The sequence below is a fragment of the Delphinapterus leucas genome, chromosome 19, assembly GCF_059928025.1.
Source record: "Delphinapterus leucas isolate spDelLeu-1000000601 "Yukka" chromosome 19, BTC_Dleu_Yukka2, whole genome shotgun sequence".
Taxonomy (NCBI): domain Eukaryota; kingdom Metazoa; phylum Chordata; class Mammalia; order Artiodactyla; family Monodontidae; genus Delphinapterus; species Delphinapterus leucas.
Genome location: NC_143147.1, coordinates 21,978,161 through 22,003,856, shown reverse-complemented (window position 1 = coordinate 22,003,856; position 25,696 = coordinate 21,978,161). Strand labels below are relative to the sequence as shown.

Here is a 25,696-nt window from a genome sequence, read left to right as displayed (position 1 = left end):
ACAGTTATTTTTATCCAGGTTATCCACGTATAAAATATTTTCAAGGCCTGGTTCAATTCTCAGCTCTTTCATTAATTAAAAACTCTACAGTGTTTTCACATACATCCTCACTTGATTCTTACTGAAATCCTGTGTATAGGTAAATAGAGCTAGCTGGGATTATCAGCTTCATTTTATCGGTGTGGAAATTGAGGCTCAAAAATTAAGGGACCTGCCCAAGTTTATATAGCAAGTGTCAGAGTTAGGATTTGAACTGAGGCCTTCTGATTAAGTCCAATGATCAATTCCTGGTTTATAGTATGCTATGACTCTTTTCTAACGCCTTTAGACTTTATTTATTTATTTTTTTAAAAATATATTTATTTATTTATTTTTGGCTGTGCTGGGTCTTCGTTGCTGCATGCGGGCTTTCTCTGGTTGAGGTGATTGGGGGCTACTCTTCATTGCGGTGCGTGGGCTTCTCATTGCCGTAGCTTCTCTTGCTGTGGAGCACGGGCTCTATGCGCGTGCGCTTCAGTAGTTGCGGCTCGCAGGCTCTACAGTGCAGGCTCAGTAGTTGTGGTGCACGGGCTTAGTTGATCCGCGGCATGTGGGATCTTCCTGGACCAGGGCTCGAACCCGTGTCCCCTGAATTGGCAGGCGGATTCTTAACCACTGTGCCACCAGGGAAGTCCCTCCTTTAGCATTATAATCTGCATTGTTATTCAAGGTCTTATTCTCTATTTTATGTCACATATGCCACATAATTTATCTCTCTGCTGAAGCAAATCACGTACAGTAACTCTCTTTTGTGGACTTCATAGAGCCTAGTACAGTGCCAGGCAAGTCATAAGCATTAAATATATTCTGGTTTGGGCTTCCCTGGTGGCACAGTGGTTGAGAGTCCGCCTGCCGATGCAGGGGACGTGGGTTTGTGCCCTGGTCCGGGAGGATTCCACATGCTGCAGAGTGGCTGGGCCCGTGAGCCATGGCCGCTGAGCCTGCGCGTCCGGAGCCTGTGCTCCGCAATGGGAGAGGCCACAACAGTGAGAGGCCCGTGTACAAAAAAAAAAAAAAAAAAAAAAAAAAAAATATATATATATATATATATATATATATATATATATATATTCTGGTTGGTTGATCCTTTACCCCACACCCCACTATATTCTGCTTAGGGCTCTAGATAAATATTCCCTGAAGGAATCAATATGTTAATGACAGAGGGTCTCTCTCCCTGGGAGCTCCTGATATGGGGAGAAATCCCTAGGGCTCCTTTTCATTGCCTCATCTTTCTGCTGCCTCTTGTTCTTTGGGTAGATGCCTCCTTCATACAGAGAATACAGCAGAGGGCCTGGAACACAATCCAGTATGTAAGGGTTTTATTTTTATTTTCAAGCCTGCTCTAGACTTTCAGGAGCCAAAAGTTCAAATCGCAGCAGGATTGATTCAGCCCTTTCACAAGCAATTTAGTACTATGCAGTTTGTTTAGACTGATCAAGTTTCCAGGCCCTGGCTGAGCAGCATCATTATCTCTCCAAGCTTTCATGTATCAGCTTCCCTGGCCATATTTCACTTTCCATGTCTTTCTTCTCTGAAATCAGGTGAACATGCAAAATTACACAGTTATACACAATTTTGTACTTTTCAACAACCTTCAAATATCTTCATGGAATTTAAATACAATACAGGAAGTTTTTTTTTTCTTTTCCCTGCCTCAGGCAAAAATCAAGAAGGATGCAAAAGTTATACTCCTCAGTTCTCAGTAGAAAGGGGGTACTCTGTATCATTCTTCAGCTAGTACATCAACTAACTGAGAAGAGATATGGTATTGCTCGATTCTATTCAATCCACCTCAGCTGGAGGCCAACTGGACAATGGATCTTAAGTGAAATGAAAAATACTTTGCCAGGGGAAAAGAAGACTAGGTAGCAACTCTTTCTCTTAATGTTTAATTGTGAAATATTTCAAACATACAGCAAAGAACAGAGAGGATAACACACAGTCAGATACTCAGTAGACAGCAGGATCACATTCTAACATTTTACTCTTCAGATTTTAAAACATTACAGTTGAAGCCCCCTGTGAACTTCTCTATGAGCACTTTCCCCTTCTTCTAGGCATGTAACTACTCTCCTGAATTTGGTGTTCATCTTTCCATTCATGTGTTTATATTATGCATGTGGAATATTTTTCTTTAATATAAAACTCATTCAGAAAATTACAGCTTATAAGCATTGAACTTTAAAAAATTTTTTTCTTAAGGTTGCTATATAAAATACACATAAGAGAGTAAATAAAAACGTTTTCCTGCTTAAAAACTTGTAGTCCAGGGATGGATAGATGACTAGATATATGATAAGGCCAATATAGCAAAACATTAATTGTGAATCCAGGGGGGATGTGTATTTGAGTGTTTACTGTATACTCCTTTCAACTTGCTTGCATGTTTACATTTTTTTTCCTTTAATTTTATTTATTTATTTCTGTCTGTGTTGGGTCTTCATTGCTGTGTGTGGGCTTTCTCTAGTTGTAGCGAGTGGTGGCTACTCTTCGTTGCCGTGTGCAGGCTTCTCATTGCTGTGGCTTCTCTTGTTGTGGACCATGGGCTCTAGGCGTGCGGGCTTCAGTAGTTGCGGCACATGGGCTCTAGAGCGCAGGCTCAATAGTTATGGCACACAGGCTTAGTTGCTCCGCTGCGCGTGGGATCTTCCTGGACCAGGGCTCGAACCTGTGTCTCCTGCACTGGCAGGCGGATTCTTAACCATGCCACCAGGGAAGCCCTACATTTTTTTTTTAATAATAAAATATTAGGGCTTCCCTGGTGGCACAGTGGTTGAGAGTCTGCCTGCCGATGCAGGGGACACGGGTTCGTGACCCGATCCGGGAAGATCCCACATGCCGCGGAGCGGCTGGGCCCGTGAGCCACGGCCGCTGAGCCTGCGCGTCCGGAGCCTGTGCTCCGCAACGGGAGAGGCCGCAATGGTGAGAGGCCCGTGTACCGCAAAAAAAAAAAAAATAATAATAATAATAATAAAATACTAGGAAAAAAACCCCCAAAATCTCTAGTTCATATTTTGTCTAAAAATCTCAGTGAGGAAGGACATCAACTGGTTTCAGATGCTTAAGGATCTAGTATACTTACAGAAAACAATTATTAGGCTTGATAGTCTAATTACTGTTCAAGCTCTTACTTTATGGTATGTAACAAATAAAAAGAGAAAAGACCAGTTCCTCTAAGATTTATCTTCACAGAGCCACATCTTATAAAGCAGCAATTTCAGCTTTGACCTTTCCATCCTTTTCTGGAGTTCATAAAACAATTTGTTTGTAATCCCTTTCTCACCATGATTTAAGCCCCCAAATGGAAAACTGTTTATGGTTGATAAGCACACCTAATAAAATGAGTGTATTAAAAAATTAGAAGAGCAATACTTTTAAATATTTTAAAAAGATTTTTATAGTCCCTCTCACAAAACTTCTAAATGAACTTATCTCAGGAAAATGCTCTGCTACAAGTTGATCTTGAGAAGAACTAGTACAAAAGACATTCACTGCTGGTAAAATAAATACCACTGTGATATAATATTACACAATAGTACTTTGCCTACTGTTTGAGGTATTTTCATATTTGTATATTATTTTTGCCTGACAATAAGCACACTAATTTTTTTTTTAAGGAAGAGGAAACAGAGTCTCAAAGAAAGAATCTACTTGTGTCAAGTCATGCAACCAATACAAACATAGGCCTCCTAACTTCAATACCAGTGCTCTTTTCATGTAACTGAGAACAATGAACTAAAAATCTTTTTGTTTTAGTGGCATTTAAAAAATGACTACATTACCAGAAATTATACTATTTATCATTTGTTTGTAAAGTACTTTACCTTAAGTGGCCTTATTTAATAGTAATTACTCTTTGGGGTCGATATTTTCATAATTTTATAGGTAAAGTAACATATTCAGAGAAAACTAAGCTTAATGAAGGCTGTTTTTTTGTTTTTGTTGAGTCTTTTTTTTTTTTTTTTTTTTTTTAGTATTTATTTATTTGGCTGCACCGGGTCTTAGTTGCAGGATCTTTAGTTGTGGCATGTGGGATCTAGTTCCCTGACCAGGGATTGAACCCGGGCCTCCTGCATTGGGAGCATGGAGTTTTAGCCACTGGACCACCAGGGAAGTCCCATGAAGACTGTTTTAATTATAGCATACTGCCTTCCAAAAGGAAGGTCCTTCAAGGAAAAAGATTATGCTGGGTTAAAAACAGCAATTCCATTTTGGGAAGTGAGAGATATTGTTGCATCAACACAATTCTTAACAAAAAATTTTTAAGAAAAATTGTGTAGTTATTAAAATTAAATTTAATTAACATTTTAAATTAAAATTTAAAATATGTACAAGCTGACTTTTGAAAACTGAGCAAATAAAAAGATATGATAAATGATTGTCAAAAATAAAGTCAGTGAAATTTACTGATTGCTGAACACTGCTTATAATTATAGTCTTTTTTAAATCATAGAAAATAAATTTTGCGCTTTGTGTGTGAGCCTAGTGAGAGATTTAGCTAACAGTGAATGAATTACAGTTAAAGAGTTATTTTCTTCTTATAATATTACCAGGTGTAATTTATTCTAGATATTACTGGAACAGAAGTGGATGATTAAATATGATGTTACAGTTAATTAAACGGTAATAAAAACATAGCCCCCCCTCCCCGCCCCATTCTGAAACTCTTACAGCTGAATGTAATCCAAAGTGGCACCTAAATACACATTTAAAAGTTAATTCTTTCAGGGGCTTACCTGGCGGCACAGTGGTTGAGAATCCGCCTGCCAGTGCAGGGGACACGGGTTCGAGCCCTGGTCTGGGAAGATCCACATGCCGTGGAGCAACTAAGCCCATGTGCCACAACTACTGAGCCTGCGCTCTAGAGCCTGCGAGCCACACTACTGAAGCCCATATGCCACAACTACTGAAGCCCGCATGCCTAGAGCCCATGCTCTGCAACAAGAGAAGCCATTACAATGAGAAGTCCGCATACCACAACAAAGAGTAGCCCCCGCTAGCCGCAACTAGAGAAAGCCTGCATGCAGCAACGAAGACACACAGCCAAAAATAAATAAATAAAATAAATTTATAAAAAAAAAAGTTAATTCTTTTTTTTGCAGTACGCAGGCCTCTCACTTTTGTGGCCTCTCCGGTTGCGGAGCACAGGCTCCGGACGCGCAGGCTCAGCGGCCATGGCTCATGGGCCTAGCCCGCTCCGCGGCATGTGGGATCTTCCTGGACCGGGGCATGAACCCGTGTCCCCTGCATTGGCAGGCGGACTCTCAACCACTGCGCCACCAGGGAAGCCCGAAAGTTAATTCTTTCAAGAAGAAATTTCGTCACTTAAAAAAAAAAAAGCACACAAATACCTGTCTTTGTGGGCTATAAGTGTTCTTTGTAAAGATGCAATCCCTGTTTAAAGGCATCTTAATTCTGCATAGCCACCCCATCTCCAAAGAGCAATATTGATATCGGACTATATAGAGTGATACCACTTGAATGATGGATGTATTCCATCGAACATTAAGTTCACATCTCTGAAGGGAGTTCAAATTTTGCTCTGCATCAAAAAAAAAAACAAACCCATAAGGGGTAGCCATGTTTTCCCCTAAGAACCCTGTTTTTTACAAAATCTCAAGGGAAAGGGAGCTTTAGTTAGTCAAACTGAAGCATTAACTACGAAAAAATTTCTGCTTACTCTTTTACATGGGCATAATAAGTACTGGAATGATAAGTACTAAGAATCTAGGGAAAATTCTGTAACAATAAAAAAAGGAACCCTAGGAAGCAGAATATTAAATTTCTTATGCTGAATCTTCACAATAGGGCTTTTACAGTCCTAAATGTTAATTTATGTTTGGACATATACTATACTTATTGATTATATTTTACAGATGGGTAAACAGAGGCATACCAAAACAGTGAATGCCAGTTTTGCCAGGTACCATGTTAGTGTGAGATATTCAAAGAAGTATGAGAATATATAATTATATACTAAACAGCTCCCTGTAAAGCAGGGGAGACAGATGAGATATGTGAAAAAAAAATGGCCCTCAGTCCACCAAACATGCTTTTTACAGGTTTGCATTTGCAGATGTTGTTCACTTAACGTGAAAAACCTATTCCTCCCCTCTTCTCATCACTACCCAAAGCTGTCTGGTTAATGCTTTTACTCAGGATGCATTCTGTAAAGGTTATAGTGGGTTATAAATGTTCTTAGTAATGGTAAATGATTTATTGAGCATTTACTGTGTGCTAAGCGTCATGCCAAACTATGTAAATGAATGATATCTCATTTCATCATCATGGCAATTCTATGAGAACTGCTAACCAGCGTTCACTTTTAAGGAATTTCCTGGAGTAACTGACAGTCTCCATTCTCTCTGTAAAGCATCCTACCATAGTAGCAGAGATGCTGCTGCCTAACAGGTTACTCCTCTCTAGTATGCCTGTTCACTTCTGCTTTTACAAGTTGGATGCTCATCAAGAATATTTGTATTTGTTTTAAGAACTGTTGGTTCCGATGTAGAGAATGGACTTGAGGACACGGGAAGGGGGAAGGGTAAGCTAGGACGAAGTGAGAGAGTGGCATGGACATATATACACTACCAAATGTAAAACAGATAGCTAGTGGGAAGAAGCCACATAGCACAGGGAGATCAGCTTGGGTCTTTGTGTCCACCTAGAGGGGTGGGATACGGAGGGTGGGGGGCGAGATGCAACAGGGAGGAGATATGGGGATACATGTTTATGTATAGCTGTTCACTTTGTTATAAAGCAGAAACTAACACACCACTGTAAAGCAATTATACTCCAATAAAGATGTTAAAAAAAAAAAGTGACAGAAACAAATCCTTCCCCCCCCCCAAAAAACCTGTTGGTTCCTATTGCAATCATAATTGTATAATTTAATGAAACATTATGTAAACCAATTACGTATGAATACAGAAATAACTTATTTCTATGAAAATAAAGTCGGATGCTATTGAAAAACCTAAAAAGAGAAGAGTTACTTTAAAAATTGCTGTTGAAGGGCGTCCCTAGTGGCGCAGTGGTTGAGAGTCCGCCTGCCGATGCAGGGGACACGGGTTCGTGCCCTGGTTTGGGAAGATCTCACATGCCGCGGAGCGGCTGGGCCCGTGAGCCATGGCCGCTGAGCCTGCGCGTCCGGAGCCTGCGCTCCGCAACGGGAGAGGCCACAAAAGTGAGAGGCCCGCGTACCGAAAAAAAAAAAAAAAAAAAAATTGCTGTTGAAGCCTCTTCAATAATTGGTGCTGGGAAAACTAGACAGCTACGTGTAAAAGAATGAAATTAGAACACTCCCTAACACCATATACAAAAATAAACTCAAAATGGATTAAAGACCTCAATGTAAGGCCAGACACTATCAAACTCTTAGAGGAAAACATAGGCAGAACACTCTATGACATAAATCACAGCAAGATCCTTTCTGACCCACCTCCTAGAGAAATGGAAAGAAAAACAAACAAATAGGACCTAATGAAACTTAAAAGCTTTTGCACAGCAAAGGAAACCATGAAGAAGACGAGAAGACAACCCTCAGAATGGGAGAAAATATTTGCAGATGAAGCAATTGACAAAGGATTAATCTCCAAAATTTACAAGCAGCTCATGCAGCTCAATATCAAAAAAAAAAACCAACCCAATCCAAAAATGGGCAGAAGACCTAAACAGACATTTCTCCAAAGAAGATATACAGATTGCCAACAAACACATGAAAAGGAGGCTCAATATTTGTTTCATTAGAGAAATGCAAATCAAAACTACAATGAGGTATCACCTCACACCAGTCAGAATGGCCATCATCAAAAAATCTACAAACAATAAATGCTGGAGAGGGTGTGGAGGAAAGGGAACCCTCTTGCACTGTTGGTGGGAATGTAAATTGATACAGCCACTATGGAGAACAGTATGGAGGTTCCTTAAAAAACTAAAAATAGACAATACCACCCAGCAATCCCACTACTGGCATATACCCTGAGAAAATGAACATTGCAGCTCTATTTACAGTAGCCAGGACATGAAAGCAACCTAAGTGTCCATCGACAGATGAATGGATAAAGAAGATGTGGCACATATATACAATGGAATATTACCCAGCCATAAAAAGAAATGAAATTGAGTTATTTGTAGTGAGGCGGATGGACCTAGAGTCTGTCATACAGAGTGAAGTTAAGTCAGAAAGAGAAAAACAAATACCGTATGCTAACACATATATATGGAATCTAAAAAAAAAAAAAAAGGTTCTGAAGAACCTAGGGTCAGGACAGGAATAAAGACGCAGACGCAGAGAATGGACTTGAGGACACGGGGAGTGGGAAGGTTAAGCTGGGACGAAGTGAGAGAGTGGCATGGACATATATACACTACCAAATGTAAAATAGATAGCTAGTGGGAAGCAGCCACATAAACAGGGAGGAGATATGGGGATACGTGTTTATGTATAGCTGTTCACTTTGTTATAAAGCAGAAACTAACACACCACTGTAAAGCAATTATACTCCAATAAAGATGTTAAAAAAAGAAAAAGAAAAGAGATGAACAGGGTAAGAATTGCTGGTGAAACCAACTGGGATACTATGGGCAGAGGGTATAAGGAGAACCAGCAAAGAATGATGATAAGAAAGCCAAAGGAGGTGAGAACTGCAGAGAAGAATGGTCAACAGTGTCATTTAAGATGGGGATCAAAAATTATTCACTGGCAATCTTAACAAGAACAGCAGTTTGAGTGTTGGAGGGAAAAAAAAGTCAGATTTCATGGGTTAAACAGTGAATGTGAGTTGACAAAGGAGGCAGTAAATACAGACTGTCCTTTCAAAAAATCAAAATCAACTTGTAGTTTGAGGTGAAAACAAGGTTATGGGATGGTATTTTAAAATTATATTTTAATTTCTTTTAGTCTGATAAAGACCTGACCGTGTTTATAAGATGAGGGAAACAAGCCAATAGAGAGAGGTAAAACATTGTATTTAACCCTATGACAAATTAAAACATTAAATAATAGTCACAATAAATCTTGATAAAGGATACAATATTTAAAGAGTCTAAACTCCATGAAACAGGAATATTTTTACCAAAGGTATAGATGCCAATAAGACCATTAGAATGCTTTGCAGATTAAAAACCTTCCACAAATGTGTTCACATACTTGAACCTTAAAGATCCACATCAAGTTGGCTCAGAAGTCATTTTCCAGAAATTTCTAGAATGGCAGAGAAATGTAATTGTGTGTGTGTGTGTGTGTGTGTGTGTGTGTGAAGGATAATTTAATTTCTCATTCTCGACATCTGCTTGACATCTGAAGAGATCTGCATAGGCTTATTTTCTGCTACATGGCATTAAGAGTTTAATATACCCCCAAATAAATTACAGTATGTAAAAAATAAAAGCCTAGAGTGAGGAGAGATTAGGAGGTAATTCAGTTAATGAGCTTTACGTGGTGGAATCTGGTATTCTAAAAATTGAGCTCCTGCATAGTTACCTTATCGCACACAGTTAAGGGACTTGGAATTTCATATGTAACTTCTGGCCAGCAGGTTATTTTTTTAAAAAATAAGAACCATTTCCTCTTTTCAATCACAGGTAAAATCTCCAACTTAAAAATAGTAACACACATGAACTTCTTATTGGCACCATATTTTTAATCTAATTATTTGTAATCTTCCCAAATATGCCTTTCCTATATTCTACATGGCCTGTATTTTCCTGTCCCAGAGTAACAATTATAAATATTTTATGTGGCTAAAGATGCAGCAGCAACGTATGTGTGTGTGTGAGAGAGTGTGTATGTAACGTATAGATGTTACAGATCATCCTTTTAACAGAAAGCTTAGAGAAGAACTAGGCTATAGTGATTCTGAAGGTTTCTGAAATACTGTAAAGATTTACTTGTTTATTATGGACATAAAATTATGATCCTACTTTTAGAAGAGCTCAGTTTATAATAATAAAAAGGAATATTAGTGATAATAATAATAATAGTTACCACTTGTTGAGTGCCTATTATTGTGACAGGCACTTAACCTTTATATCTCAAATCCTTGTTTCTGTTATAGAGTCGATGAAATGGGCTCAAAGAGGCTAAGTATCTTCCTAAAGCCTGAAAATGGGTGGAAAGTATGGTTCTACAGAGAAAGAACAGACAAGTAATGTGTAACAACAGTGTTGGAAGTGCTGTGAAAGAGAAGCAGAGAGTTCCGTTAGAGCATGAGGTGAGAATTTTTCCACTGAAGAGTAAGGATTATTATAAGCAAAGGTGGCTCATAACCAATTATGTGTTTTAAATAGTTTCTAAATTTCCTGATCTTTTGTTTGGTGTGTCAGCAGAACAGCTGTTTTAGGGTTGGTTTAGGTAATCCATAACAGGTCCTTTCTTCTTCCTCCAAATGGGTCCTTGGCTTGGGGAAATTCTCAGTGAATAATTAATACCAGAATAGTCTGCCAGTTATGTTTATTAATACAATCTTTTTGCCTCAGGATGGTGGAATAGCAGTGAGTCAGAGAAGCAAGCAGATGAGTCTGTGTTTAATAAATATTCATTGATGAATGAAGCAAGATGATCAGTACCTTTAAACAGGGTTTTACAAATAGCATCCAATGGCTGTGACTTTAGGTAATCATCCAGGTGGAATCAGATTTGACTTACTGACACAGAGATGGGAAGCTCCCATTTCTAATTCAATACTAGGTTTGTACTAAATAAGAACTTTATTGGTATATGAAGTGTGACAATTTTTCTTCTTGTTTTTCCTCAGTAAATGATCTTAATATTATATGATGTAAACGGTGTCAGTCATAGTACAGAGTTAGAGAAATTAGGCTGTGAGTTTGTGAAATTAAAATGGAACAGAAATTACTAGTGAAAGTACATCACTGTATATCTTGCCTTAATACTTGGTGCTTGATATTCATTTAAGCTTTCCTATAAACAATTTTATTTGCATTTTCAACAATCCTATAGGATAGATGGGCAGATGCTATCCTCATTTTACAGATAGACAGGAAGGCTCAAGCAGAAGTGAATTTTTATCCATAGATATATTATTATAATGAAGATAGAAAAAATAATGTAGTCCAATTCTCTGCCATTACACAGGTATAATAAAAATATTTGATGCTTATAATTTATATACATTTATATATATTTCCTGTTAAATTACAGTTTGAAAAACAGATGCTGTGCTGGGGTAAGTTTTCACTTTTACTTGGGAAATCTTTTGTTTTTCAGAAATCTTGTTCTCTAATCACCTGATGAAAATATAGCAAGCATTTTGAACTATCTTTTCTAAAGACTAATAGTCTACAAATAATACTAATATTCAACACATCAGTTCTAATAAACGCTTTACTCATCTTCTGAGATAATTAAATATGAATGTTGAAGTGATATAGAATTTGATGATGGCGGCAATTTGAGAGTTCATTTGAGTTATAATAGGAAATCTTTCTGTAGTGTTTATTTCCTATAAAATATGTTTACACAAACACATACAGGTGATACATAAATACATACCTATAATTTTTCTTACTCTGAAATATGTACTTGTGTGTGTGTATACCCTGTGTGTGTAGATACACATAGGTATGTATATGTAGATATACTTCAGGGTAAGAAAAATCATGAATCTCAGGAGTTCCTACAGTTCATACTGTTTAAACCCATAAGCACAAGAATATCAGGAGAGAAGAAAATAAAAACTTGACCTTATACTGAACTCAGCAGTTCTGATATTAAGTGTTCAGAATAAACCTTTCCTAATAGCCTCTTATCCCTTCATCCAAAACAAATAACTTGTAGTGAACAAGAAAGGAAGTATATTAAATTTATTACTTTTTTAAAGTTTCCTGAAAATTTTCTGGAGCAAGGTAGATTCTAATTTTGGGAACTGCAGTGGGAGTATAGAGAAGTAGGGAAAAGGATGGGCAAATCTTTGATTCTTTTTTGTAGGCTACTTTTTTAAAAAATGAAATTAATTATACCTTTTATTCATTTGGGAAAATCATTTTTGGAGAAGGTACCAGCACTACAGAAAGTTAATCATCCAGCCATGAATTACTTTTAAAGACACAAGATGGATTTTTTTATCAAGCTTCCCTAGCTTCAACTCATATATTTATCATTCATTTGCTCAGTAATTTAACAATTAGGTAATGCATGCCTACTGGTTGCCAGGGCTTGGCCTGGATCTTGGGAATGTAAAACCAAGGCATGCATGGGAGCCGACGGCATATGAGGGGAGACAAACAAGAGTGTGAAAAATGATGAAGTCCTTCCTTAGAGAAAATTACTATGAACTTTTCAATGTTAATTTTATTCACCAAATTAATATACAACAGACTTGCAAAATTCAACACAGTTTTAAAGTAGGATTAACAGCAAGTACACTTTTTCATGAGTGAGTGAAACTATTTTCTTTTTTTGGATATATAGTTGTCTTTTATTTGTATGTTCTGATTTGTTGTTGTTGATGATGAAAAGAAAAGAAAATCCCTAATATAGTAGCTCTCCTGTCCTGGACGTATGCATTCAAACTCATTCCCTGGGTTTCCTTGGCTGCATTGTTTTTCCTGTAGCTAGGGCCTTATCCTGAGATAATATCACTTGATGGTCTTGCTGAATTAGTAAAGCCAATGCCAAAACAAGTTATCTCTGCCCTTGAGTTCTTCACAACATGGCTTTATTTTTAAATTTTAAACATAATCTGGAAAAAGCTCTTCAAATGCCTCAAAAACTATGGTAAGGGGAAGACAGCAGGGCTAGCAGGACTTTGGAGCATGAGCAACCTCTAGGATCAGGCTATAGTTAGTAGAATCTACACATTTGCCTGTTTAGACTCTTTCCAGCAGCAGCTTGGTTGGCATAGTTTCTGCTGAGATCCACTGGAGCACTGCTGCCCCCAGCCCTGAGGGTTGAAGGCCAGTTCAGCACTCAGGAAGGTTCTTTTGGTGGTCTTGGCAAAAAGTGATAGCCCAAAGCCCAGAGCCTTCCCAGGGTTGGCCCCTTTCACATGGTCTGCATAAATAAAGAAAGAAAATGTTGAAGGTGCTCCCTCAAGTGCCACAATTTAGTTAGTCATCAAAGGTTATACATCTATGGAGTAGCCCTCTAATACTTTTGATTTATCTAGGATCTGTGAGCTGAATAGGTCTCAAGACCTTCCCTATAAGACATGAGAAAAATACTTCGCCACCTCTAGGAGGCATCCCCATTGCATAGTCTTTAGTTCGAAGATTTCACACATCAATCTCAAACTGTTTCCACACAGGGCTGTGGTCATAAAGAGCCAAGCAAAGAAGGCTTTGGAGGTAACAGCCTCTACTGTGATGGGCACTGTAGTTGTGTTCTATGAACTCACCATAGAAAGGCCTAGTTGATAATAAAAGGGTGCACTAATTTGGTTTACTTCCATTGGAAAACCAATAATTGTTTTGTCCAGCAGCCTTATGACATTGGCTTCAAAATCTCTGAGGCCTGGGTTGGGGTCTTTGGCCTGGGTTTTTTGGACCTTGATGGGATGGACAGACTGATGCAAGAAGTTGCAACACACACGGCTGAAAAAGTACATCTGGATTGTCATGTGGGTGCCATGGAGGTATTGTACCCACATACAGAGCGCTGGAGATGATGGTAGTACCTGTGGCTTTCTCTCTCTCTTGCAGCTCATTGACAATGTCTTTTTAAAAGGTTAAACTTAAAAAAGAATATTTGCATAGCACTTTGTGATTACTGAAAGTAGACGTTTTCTTTTAACTCAAAAAGGTACAGAAACATATTGGATCGTGGTTAAAATAAAAAATTCATTGCTATTATCAGTTATTTGTCAGATCTTATAACTTACAGCACTATCTAGTTCTTATAGGGGGATGTCTCCTTGGTTTTAGTAGTTAATACATAAATAGTTGTTAATTACTGAGAACTTTTTATTTTGCTAGAGGCATAATTTTACATTTTTAACCTTCCTGTTTGAAGACTCAAGCTTTACCTATAAAATGTTATTGTATATTTGTCAATTATTCCTTAATACAGTTTTTTTTAAAGTATCAATTTTAAGGACAACCTAGGAATTTGTCCATTTCATCTAGATTATCCAATTTGTTGGTGTACAATTGTTCATAGTACACTTCTATAATCCTTTTTATTTCTGTAGAATCAGTAGTAATGTCCCCACTTTTATTGCTGATTTTAGTAAATTTTTTTAATAATTTAATTTAATTTATTTATTTATTTTTGGCTGTGCTGGGTCTTTGTTGCTGCACACAGGCTTTCTCTAGTTGCAGTGAGCGGGGGCTACTCTTTGTTACGGTGAGCAGGCTTCTCATTGTGGTGGCTTCTCTTGTTGCAGAGCATGGACTCTAGGTGCATGGGCTTCAGCAGTTGTGGCTCGCAGGCTCTAGAGCACAGGCTCAGTAGTTGTGGCACATGGGCTTAGTTGCTCCGCGGCATGTGGGATCTTCCCGGACCAGGGTTCGAACCCATGTCCCCTGAATTGGCAGGTGGATTCTTAACCACTGCACCACCAGGGAAGTCCAAGTAATTTTTTTTTTAATTTTATTTTTTGACCACGTGGCATGTGGGATCATAGTTGCCTGACCAGGGATAGAACCCGCGTCCCCTGCATTGGAAGCACGGAGTCTTAACCGCTGGACTGCCAGGGAAGTCCTGATTTTAGTAATTTTAGTCTTCTCTCATTTTTTCTTAGTCCATCTAGCACCAGAATTTGTCAGTTTTGTTGATCCTTTTGAAGAACGAACTTTCTGTTTCATCAATTATCTCTACTGATTTTCTAGTTTCTACTTCATTTATCTCTGCTCTAATCTTTATTATTTCCTTCATTCTGTTAGCTTTGGGTTTGGTTTGTTCTACTTTTTCTAGTTCCTTCAGGTGTAAGGTTGGTTTGTTGATTTGAGATCCTTCTTATTTTTCAATGTAAGAATTTTTAGCTATAAATTTCCTCCTTAGCACTGCTCTTGCTGTGTGTGTCCTGTAAATTTTGGTATGCTGTGTCGTTTTCATTTGACTCTAAGTATTTTCTAATTTCCCTTGTAATTTCTTCTTTGATGCACTGGTTGTTTAAAAGTGTGTTGTTTAATTTCCATAATTTTGTGAATTTTCCCGTTTTCCTTTTGTTACTGATTTCTAATTGCATTCCATTGTGATCTTAGAAGACACTCTGTATGAGATCTATCTTTTAAAATCTATTGAGACTTAATTTGCAGCCTAACATATGGTCCATCTTGGAAAATGTCCCATGTGCACTTGAGAAGAATGTGTATTCTACTGTTGTTGGGTAGTGTTCTGTATATGTCTGTTAGATCTAGTTGGTTTATTGTGTTAAGTCTTCTATTTCCTTACTTATCTTTTGTCTGATTGTTCTATACATTATTTTCAGTGTGGTAATGAAGTCTCCAACTATTATTATAGAATTGTCTATTTCTCCCTTCAATTCTGTTTTTGCTTCATACATTTTGATGGTTTGTCATTAAGTGCATAAATGTTTATAACTGTTATATTTTCTTCCTGCATCAAATCTTTTGTTAATACAGAACATCCCTCTTTGTCTCTTGTAACCTTTTTGATTTGAAGTCTACTTTATCTGATAATTAGTACAGTCATCCCTGCTCTCTTCTGGTTACTATTTGCATAGAATATCTTTTCCCATCCTTTTACTTTCAACTTGATTGTGTCTCTGGATCTCAAATAAGTCTCTTGTAGTTGGGTCATGTATTTTTTATCCCTTATGTCAATCTCTGTCTTTTGTTTGAAGAGTTTCATGGACTCATTTACACTTAATTACTGATAAGAAAGGACTTGCTTCTCTCATTGTGCTATTTATTTTACACATGCCTTAAAGCTTTTTTTGTCCCTTATTTCCCACATTACTTTCTTCTTTTGTGTTTTGTTGAGTTTTTGTAGTGAAATGTTTAAATTCCTTTCTCATTTCCTTTTGTGTATGTTCTATAGCTAATTTCTTTGTGGTTATCATGGGATTACACTTAACAACCTAAAGTTTTAACACTCTGAACTCAACTTATACCAGCTTAGCTTCAATAACATACAAAAACTCTGTTCCTTTACAGCTCTGTCTCCACTCCTTTCAGTTTCTGATGTCACAACACCATTATTCATTGTGTCCCGAAACATAAACTAATAATTCTTTTAAATGCATTACTCTCTTAAATTATGTATAAAACAAGATTTGGAGTTATAAACCAGAGTTACAGTAACACTAGCTTTTACACTAATCATTGGGGGATTTTTAGTTTAAATGTATTAGTCTCTTAAATCACGCAGAAAACAAAAAGTGCAGTTACAAACCAAGGTTACAATAATACTAGCTTTTATAATTGCCATGTATTTACCTTTACTGAGATCTTTGTATCTCCATATGGCTTTGAGTTACTATCTGATGTCCTTTCATTTTACCTTGCAGGAAGCCCTTGGGCATTTCCTGCAGGGCAGGTCTAGTGGTCATAAACTCCCTCAGCTTTTATTTATCTGGAATATCTTAACTTCTCTTTCTCTTTTGAAGGGCAGTTTTGCCAAATATAGGATTCTTGGTTGACTGTTTTTTTCTTTTAGAACTTTGAATACATTGGCCCATTGTCTTTTGGCCTCCAAAGTTTCTGATAAGAAAAATTTTGGCCTCCAGATTTCTGATGAGAAATCTGCTGATATTCTTCTTGGGGATCCCTTGTTTGTGATGATGCACTTCTTTCTTGATGCTTTCAAGAGTCTTTCTCTGTCTTTGTCTTCTGAAAGTTTTATTATAATGTGTCTCAGTGTGGGTATCTTTGAGTTCATACTACTTGGAGTTTGTTGAGCTTCTTTGATATTTATAGTGTCTTTCAACAAATTTGGGAAGGTTTTTGTTGTTGTTGTTGTTGATTTTTGGCTGTGCCACGTGGCTTGCGGGATCTCAGTTCCTGAACCAGGGATTGAACCTGGGCCACTGCAGTGAGAGCCTGGAATACTAACCACTAGGCCACCAGGGAACACCCAAATTTGGGAAGTTTTTAGCCATTATTTCTTTAAATATTTGCTCTGGCTCTTTCTTTCTCATCCTTCTGCGTTTCCCATGATATATATGTTGGTCCTCTTGATGATGCCCCATAAGTCCCTTAAGTTATGCTTGCTTTTATTCAGTCCTTTTTCTTTCTATTCCTCAGACTTGATAATTTCCATTGTCCTATCTTCAAGTTTGATGATCTTTTCTCTTGCCTGCTCAAATCTGCCTCTGAATCTATCCAGCGAATTTTTAATTTTAGTTACTGTACTTTTCAGCTCCAGAAGCTCTTTTTTGGTTTCTTTTTAGATTTTGTATCTCCTTATTGACATCTCCATTTTGTTCACACATCATTTTCACAACTTCCTCCATGTTTTCCTTTAGTTCTTTGAACATCTTTAAGATGGTTGTTTTAAAGTCTTTGTATAGTATATCTGCCATTAGGTCTTTTTCAGGGACAGTTTCTGCTATTTTTTTCTTTTGAATGGGTCATACTTTACTGTTTTTTGTATGCCTTGTGATTTTTTTTGTTGAACACTAATAATGTGGTATTAGTGTGAATCTAATAATGTGGTAACTTTGGAAATCAGATTCTCCACCTTCCCCGGGGTTTACTATTTTTTTTGTTATTGTTTTTGTTTTTCTGATTGCTGTAGGCCATCTCTGTGCCAAGGATCAGTCTGAGATATAAGCTTAAGGTCTTCTCAGGTCTTTTCTGAGCCTTTCCCTAGGCATATGTGGACATATTCTAATTTTCCCCCATATGAGCTGTTTTTGAAGTCCTGTCTTTAATGTCTGACTCCCAAAAGGTGGAAAGGCAAAAAGTGAAGGGGGAGAAAAAAAGGGTGCTAGCCCTTTAAATCCCTGTATGTCACTTCAGCATGAGGGAGAGGGGCTTGCAACAAAGGGGAGAGATGCAGCAATACTGGCTGCCTGCCCCTTTGTCTGCACCTCTATGATCAGAAGTGGCACTCAGCTATCAGATCACAGATCCCTGATATCTGGAGGACAGGGTCTTTTTTGCCCATCCCATCTTATATGAGCCCTGTGCAAGCTACACCAGGAACATGTGCACAGTTGCCTACCATGTGGCTGAGGGGGAGGGATGGATAGCTACTAAGAGCTAAGAGCTGAAATTGACCACAATTTACCCTCCAGTTCTTTCTCTAGTAGTTGCAGGCCTTCAACAGACTCCAGAGTTCAAAAATAGTTAAGTCAGACAGATTCTGCCAGGTCAATTTGTTGTCGAGATAGAGAGCCAGATTCCTGGTGCTTCCTACTCCACTATCTTCCCAGAATCCTCTCCCAGCAGTGATAGGTATTTGACGCTTTATTAGTCTCTGGAGTTTTATACTATAAAAAAACAACTTTTCAAAAACTTACTTTGGCAAAGTCAAGAATTGAGGAGTAATTGCTTTCTGTTTTTTTTTTTTTAATACCCTGAAGAATAACATCTGGGGGGAAAAAAGTAAAATTATTAAAAGAAAAAAACCAAGTAAAATTATTTACCTAGCTTTAAAAGATATACCTAATTTCATTATGTCTGCAATAATTAGTTTGCTTTTCAAGTCAGATTTAAGAGGAATGCCTATTGTAGCTACCAGAAGCAGAACATGTCAGATAAATATAAAATAGAATCTGTGAATACATTCTTCAGAAACACAGAGTACTTCAGGGAAGTGAAAATTCTTACTCTTGTTGAGTGGCTAGGAAAAGAACCTTTCAAAGTGTGCACTTACCAATTTAAAGGGGCTACTCCATGCAGTGGCAGAACTCAAGAGGATGAGAGGATAGCTCACTACATCCCCTGGTGGCCACATCAAAATATTTATAAATAGCTGAAAGTTCTCTGGATCAGAATAGTAACCCATATGGTGGGAGGTGGAGATTCAGACTTCAGGAGGGCCAAAAGCAAAAGATGAAGAGCTTCACTATCATCAGTTAGAGACGGTTTTTAAATACATGGAAAGCTCTACTTTTGTAAATCAATCAATCACATACACACATATATTCTGCTATAAGTTCAATAAAAGGCCTCTCCATGAAATATTAATATCATCATTCTGTTTCTTAAAATAGAAAAGTGAGGTGAGGGGGGCATCTTACTGTCAAATGGCTCTGAAAAAAAAGTTCCTTGTACTGTATCAGCAATTTTTCTATGAGATTGCTTCAAAATTTAAAAATATACATATGAGGATAAATTATCAGTTCATATTTACAGCAGACTTTTCCTCTTTACCACTTTTTTTTTTAATTTTAAGTAGAATACTCTTATTCTCTAGGTTAACAAATTCTTTAACTAGAACATATACTCAGGTAGAAGTACATCTGTTTTCCTTCCACAGCCTAAAGATGGGCAATGTAGTATTTACTGTCATTATGATATTTAAATCCATACAAAAATTATTTCACTAAATAGGCTGAAATTAAATGAAGTTGTATCTCAAGAGAACCTGACGAGGTACCAAAGAGAGATCTGGAAGAAAGAGTTGGCCACAAAATGAATGCATTAGTAACACAGTACCATTGTGAAATTATATCTTACACAAAGACATGCCCTGATTCCATGTTTTCTTTCAGCTGTCTTCAAGCTGTTTCCACTTGACTACTGCCCTGTTGCTTCACACGTTCAAAGGTGAACTCTTCAAATGTGTTCACAGAAGTTCTCTTTTTCAACTATATCATTTCTAGTAAAGATATCAACCAATATTCTATTCTCTTTCATTCATTCATTCATTAAACAAGCACTTACTGAGTGGCAACTACAGGCTAATTGCTGTGGATACTGAGATAAAAGACACAGTCCCTGTCCTCATGCTGCTGTCAGTTGGAGGTGATTGCCCACCTCTAGCCATTTGCCTGCAACAGCTTCCTGAGTCATTTTCCTGCCTCCTCTCATACTGCATAACACTGCCAGACTCTTTTCTGGCATTCATGCCATTCTTCTAGACAAAGATCTATCAAATCAAAACTCCTCTGCTCTTAAGATATAGACAATTGTCTTCTTATTGTCCCTAGAACACATTAGCACCTACTTCCAGACTTCTGGGGATATCCTCCCACTCTCCCCATCCTCCTATATTTGGAATGCTCTTCTTCTGTTCTCCTATCTAATCCCATTCGTTCAAGACCCAACTCTTCCCAGGATATTTGCTGATACTCCTCTGGCCCACACTACTTGCTCTCTCTCTTCCCCACCTGCAACAAAACTTTCATTGTTAGGTTTGAAGTACTTAAGAGAAAATAACACGTTTTCAAAGGTGCAGAACTTTTTCAGTAGATGGTAAGTAATTCTTTATGTCTATGAAAAACTGAAGAGGAAGAAATTACGTTCTAAAACAGGAGAGGTTTAGGGCCAAACATGAAAAATAACTACACATTCAGAGTAATTAAAAATAGTAACAAATATTATACATGTTGCTTGAGTTGAAGGGAGAAAACATAAAAACTGTCCTGAGTGGCTTAAACATTCATTTGTCTAAAAACAGTAGTACGGGGGGTGGGTGGGATTTCTTTGAGATGTTTGAAACTATATTATTGTACAATACTATAAATTGCTGAGCCAAAAGACAATTTCCTAAAGGTTATTCTTTCTCTTTACTTTATACAATTCTTAGAGTTGATATATACAGAAATGTGAGAATTCTACTATAATTAAAATATTTTCTAATTTAGATCTAAGGTACTTTGTTTCCTTCCACAACTAGTCACCTTAAAAAAGATGTCTTGGGATTTCAAGATTTATTTCAACGGCATCTTTCTTTTGCTCACTTTTATTTATTATCTTGCAATTTTATTAGGTTGACTCATATGAGATAACCATTTATAAATCAACATGATTGAATATTGGTGTGTTATATGGTTTCGTTTTATAGTCACCTTCCTGGCTGTTCCCCAGTCAGCAAAGTGGGTTATGACACAAGAAGACAAAAAGCTATCAGTTCATAAATATGCAAAAGAAAAGACTGGAGGGACTTCCCTGGTGGCACAGTGGTTAAGAATCTGCCTGCCAATGCAGGGGACATGGGTTCAAGCTCTGGTCCAGGAAGATCCCACATGCCACGGAGCAACTAAGCCCGTCAGCCACAACTACTAAGCCTGTGCTCTAGAGCCCGTGAGCCACAACTACTGAGCCCACGTGCCACAACTACTGAAGCCCACATGCCTAGAGCCCATACTCTGCAACAAGAGAAGCCACTGCAATGAGAAGCCCGCACACTGCAACAAAGAGCAGCCCCCGCTCGCTACAACTAGAGAAAGCCTGTGTGCAGCAACTAAGACCCAACGCAGCCAAAAATAAATAAATAAATAAATTTATAAAGGAAAAAAAAGGAAAAGACTGGAACTGAATTTCATCCACTTATATTTTTATCAAAAAGGTAATAATACACACCTGATTTTTAGTTCTACAATTATGTTTTTTTTTTTTTTTTTTTGCGGTACGAGGGCCTCTCACTGTTGTGGCCTCTCCCGTTGTGGAGCCTGTGCTCCGGACGCGCAGGCTCAGCGGCCATGGCTCATGGGCCCAGCCGCTCCGCGTCATGTGGGATCTTCCCGGACCGGGGCACGAACCCGTGACCCCTGCATCGGCAGGCGGACTCTCAACCACTACGCCACCAGGGAAGCCCAACAATTATGATTTTTTTTAATGCTTAACTCCTGGGAACAACAAGGCAGCGCCAGAATTAGATATCATAAAAAGGAGCTGGTGTGACATGAGTAGATCATTTGTTTTTTAATTATAGTAAAATATATATAACATAAAATTTGCCCTCTTAAATAACTATTTTTAAGTGTACAAGGCATGAAGTAATTCACTGTTGTTCATTGTTCAATTATCACTACCACCCATCTCTAGAACTTTTTTCTCTTCTAAAAATGAAATTCTGTACCCATTAAATAACTCTCTATCCATCCTCCCCTATCCCCTGGCAACCAACACTCTACTTCCCATCTCTGAGAATTCGACTACAGTAGGTACCTCATATAAGTGGAATCATACAATATGTAATCCTTCTGGGACTGCCCTTTTTCACTTAGCATAATGTCCTCAAGGTTCATCATAAATTGCAGGATTTCCTACTTTGTTAAGCCTGAATAATATTCCATTATATGTATATATTACATTTTGTTTATCCATTTATCTGTCTATGGATACCTGGGTTGCTTCTGCCCTTTGGCTAATAACGTTGCTATGAACATGGGTGCACAAATTTCTCAAGACCCTGCTTTTAGTTATTTTGAGTATATACTCAGAAAGGGAATTGCTGGATCATATGGTAATTTCTAATTTTTTCCCACACATTAACATTTATTAAACATTTTGAGTACTATACACGATAGAAATATTGGTTAGTTATTTCTTTATTAATCAACATTTGGGATGTTTCCAAGTTTAAAAAAAATGTTGCAACAAATACTCTTGGGTCCGTCTCTTTGTTCTGGATTAACTTCTAAAAGTGGAAGTTCTGGGTCCAAATCCAGAATATTTTGAATTTTAATTGATACTGCTAATTTACACTCTAAAAAGGTTGTACCAATTTATAAGGCAGAAAATGCTATTTTTTTGGATACTAATAATCTAAATCTTTGCTAACACAATGGTTAAAACGTGTTTTAATTTTCACTTTTTAATTCTGTGAAGTTTAGTTTCTAACTTACTAATTTTGGTTTCTAGCAATATTCACTCTCAATTCATTACCTTTGAATTCTTAATTTTAGCGTGCTTGTTACTAGATTACTCTTTTTTTTTGTAAAGAGCAGCCAATTCTTCCATCATTGTAACATCCATGGAATCTCACTGAAGATCAGAAACAGAAAATGAGACAGAATGAAGGGAGGTTGTGAACATGAACATTCGCCAAGAAAAGGGAAGAGTACCCCAAAAAGATTCAGAGATCATCAAGGTTGCTACTCCCACCACACGCAGAGAGTGCAAGGGCTGACAGGCAAGGCTGCCTCCACGTCAGTTTCAAAGGTGCCAGGTAGATGGGCCCTTGCAGAACACTGCATGGGTGGTACTCCAAGGGAGCCAGAAGTGCAGGGCTGCTCAGGTGACCCCTGGAGATGACACCACCACTCCAGTGAGTCCTGAAGGCAGGACTACTTCCCCACTGGGTTTAGGAGGCACAATATCAAACCAAAGAGGATTATTCTTGAGCCTTCAGATCTAATGGGATTTGTCTCAGTAAGTTTTGGACTTACTTGGGCCCTGTCATCTTTTCTTTCCTTTCTATTTCTCCCTTTTGGAATGGGAATGTCTAGCCTATGCCCGTCCTACCATTGTATTTTAAAGTGTATAATTAATCTGATTCCACAGGATCATAGCTGGAGAGGAATTTTGCTGCAAGTCTCACCCATATCTTATTTAGATGATATTTAAGGATTTTTTTTTTTTTTTTTTTTTGTGGTACGTGGGCCTCTCACTGTTGTGGCCTCTCCCGTTGCGGAGCACAGGCTCCGGACACACAGGCTCCGGACGCACAGGCTCCGGACGCACAGGCTCAGTGGCCGTGGCTCACGGGCCCACCCGCTCCACGGCATGTGGGATCTTCCTGGACCGGGGCACGAACCTGTGTCCCCTGCATCGGCAGGCGGACTCTCAACCACTGCGCCACCAGGGAAGCCCATTTAGATGATATTTAGATAAGACTTTGGACTTTAGAGTCGATGCTAGAATGAGTTAAGGCCTTTGCGGCTGTTGGGATGTGATGAATATATTTTGTATGTGAGAAGGAGATGAATTTTGGGGGGCATGGGTGGAATGTTATGGACTAAATGTTTATGTGCCCCCCAAGTCTGTATGCTGAAGTCAACCTCCAATGTGATGATATTTGGAGATGGGAACCTTTGGGAGGAAATTAGGGTTAGATGATGTCATGAGGGTGTGGCCAACATGATATAGGATTAGTGTACATTCAAGAAGAGGAAGAGAGCAGAGCACCCTCTCTCTTACAGCCATGTGAGGACTCAGCAAGAAAGCAGCTGTCTACAAGCCAGGAAGAGGGTTCTCATCAGGAAGCAAATCTGCCAGCACATTGATCTTGGACTACTAGCTTCCAGAACCGTGAGAAACAAATGTCTGAAATTTAAGCCACTCAATCTATGGTATTTTGTTATAGGAGCCCAAGCTGACTAAGACAGGTTGTTTGTTTTTTTCTTGCTGAGTTGTAAAAGAGTTCTTTTTATATTCTGGATATTAATCCCTTATTAGCTACATGATTTGCAAATATCTTCTCCCTTTCTGTGGGTTGCCTTTTCACTCTGTTGTTGTGTCCTTTGATGCACAGAAGTTTTAAATTTTGATGCAGTCTAATTTATCTATTTTTGTTTGTTTTTGCCTGTGAACATTGGTTTTTAAAGGTAGCATAGTTTGAGCTAATTATACTAAAAGATTACTTTTAACTTATGACTTTCCCAATAAATGATATTTGGTTAAAATAAGAGATTAATGCAACATCTTTTTTTATTACCTGGAATTGGTATTAGTTTCAATGATATACTGTTTTTATGGTTCTTAATGGTTGACAATTCAGTGCTATGAATAAGAAAATAGACTTGCATTGCCTCATCATTATGTAATTTTGGGGGACAATTACCCCAGTAAATGCATAAAGAAATTAACCCAGAGATCTTTAAATCTGGCCTAACAGAAAATTTAAGAATCCTTTGGAATCCTTTTTCATTCTAATGGGAATAAGGTTATGATGTCTCTGGTAAACAATGAGCTAAAATTTCTTCTAGGTTTCTGTCTCGTAGTCCTATGCAAAAGAATGACACTTCACTGTCAGATCTTCCCTAAGAGACAGTGAGAAATTAAGCTTTAAGCCTAAATTTTTGTAATAAGGCAGGAAAAATATTGCCAATAACCTCAGTTACTGATGAAAAGCTATTTTTATACTAAGTTGTGGTTTACACAAGCGAGGTATATATATATATCAACAAATACACGATAATTTATCATTAAGGAAGCATGCCCTTTAGCCAGCTTCTCCACAATGAACACATTTATTGTATCCGTTCTCAGTATCATCTAGTGATTGAGTTCAGAGGACACAAATTTGGTAGCATTTAAATGACCGTCTAGAACTTACCAAGACTATTTCTTGTGGGAGGGAGTTGATTAAAAAAAAAACATTTTATTTCACAGACATTTAAACAAATATTTTTAAAAGGCACTTATTTCTTACAAAAGATGTACCCTATTGTGTCACAGTATAATAATGTTTATAACAGGAAAGTTGAATTCCATGCAATCTTGAGAAATTAAAATATCATATAATATAGTTTGTTGCATACAACATTGACATTGCTATTACAGACTTTCAAAGTTCTAAGGATTTCAGTGAATTCTGAACTATTGAATCTTTAATACTACCATAAAAAATTTTAAAGAAGATAACAGAAATGTTATTATATATGTCCTAGATGTCTCTCATAATTTTTTTCTTTTAATGGCAGCAGGTATTGGTATCCTTATAACATGCCCACTATTCCATGAGAGGGAGAAAAAAAGTTTCATTGTATTTTAAAAGATTGGTTAAGTTACTTAGTATATTCTTTGTATTGAGGAAGTGAAATATTAACCAATCTGTAAAAATTGCCAAAACCTATCAAAATGAATGACAAAAATAAGTATAAAACCGAAG

The 25,696-nt window shown here is 37.7% G+C and overlaps 1 protein-coding gene and 1 pseudogene across 5 annotated transcripts in view; both read right to left on the bottom strand.

Annotated features, from left to right (window-relative positions):
- The window catches only part of SSH2 (slingshot protein phosphatase 2), a 244,450-nt gene that overhangs the window by 118,382 nt on the left and 100,372 nt on the right, over window positions 1-25,696 (bottom strand). The gene's annotated exons all lie outside the window — the stretch shown is intronic.
- LOC149744826 (RNA 3'-terminal phosphate cyclase-like protein pseudogene) overlaps window positions 8,218-25,696 on the bottom strand; it is a 55,079-nt pseudogene continuing 37,600 nt past the window's right edge. The window contains exon 4 of the transcript XR_016388786.1: window positions 8,218-18,502. The product of XR_016388786.1 is annotated as an RNA 3'-terminal phosphate cyclase-like protein pseudogene (transcript). The remainder of the gene's footprint in view (window positions 18,503-25,696) is intronic.